This window comes from Tigriopus californicus, chromosome 10 (assembly GCF_007210705.1).
Source record: "Tigriopus californicus strain San Diego chromosome 10, Tcal_SD_v2.1, whole genome shotgun sequence".
Lineage (NCBI taxonomy): Eukaryota > Metazoa > Arthropoda > Copepoda > Harpacticoida > Harpacticidae > Tigriopus > Tigriopus californicus.
The window spans coordinates 280,400-281,008 of record NC_081449.1 but is presented as its reverse complement, the minus strand read 5'-3'; the positions used below and the strand labels follow the sequence as shown (position 1 = coordinate 281,008).

At 50.1% G+C, this 609-nt stretch overlaps 1 protein-coding gene across 1 annotated transcript in view; it reads right to left on the bottom strand.

Annotated features, from left to right (window-relative positions):
• The window catches only part of LOC131888923 (uncharacterized), a gene marked incomplete at its 3' end in the record, with an annotated part of 16,176 nt that overhangs the window by 2,609 nt on the left and 12,958 nt on the right, over positions 1-609 (bottom strand).

The window sequence follows — 609 nt, the reverse complement described above, 5'->3', positions numbered from 1 at the left end:
GGCTAATTGCGGAGAGGCTCAGAATCCTCCTTTCAGTCGGCCAGTCAGCCAGTCAGTCAGCCAGCCAGCCAGCCAGCCAGTCAGCCAGTCAACCAGCCAGCCAATGAATGAGGAAATAGTTGCAGCCCAGTCCATTTTCACGACTCTCGCCTTCCAATTGGTTGCCAATGGGCACCATCACGGGCACACTCCACAATACTTCAGAATGATGGCCTCCACGGCTTGAATGCAAATTGCGATTTAAAATCACATTGGCCCATCAAACAATTGACTCTGGAGGAAACCATTGCTTACTGGTCCGCAGGGATGGCAAGAAGGATCTAAGAAATAGAAAACTCGACTCATGAAGCGCTCAGACCGTTCGTTCGTTCGTTGGTTCGTGACATCAGGGTTCTTCATGAGGGTTCTTCATGAGACCGGATTGATGAAGAAATACGCCAAAAGTCGATGTCGCAATTTCCGCTTGCCTCTTGGCCGGGCTGAAGGTCCGCATCATTCCCGGTGACTCGATCCATAAAGGTCAAGAATCCATTTTCGATTAAACGCCCTTCCCAATACAAAGTGAGTGGTGGTGACGCAAACTGAAAGAAGCATGCAGCAAGGTCGAAC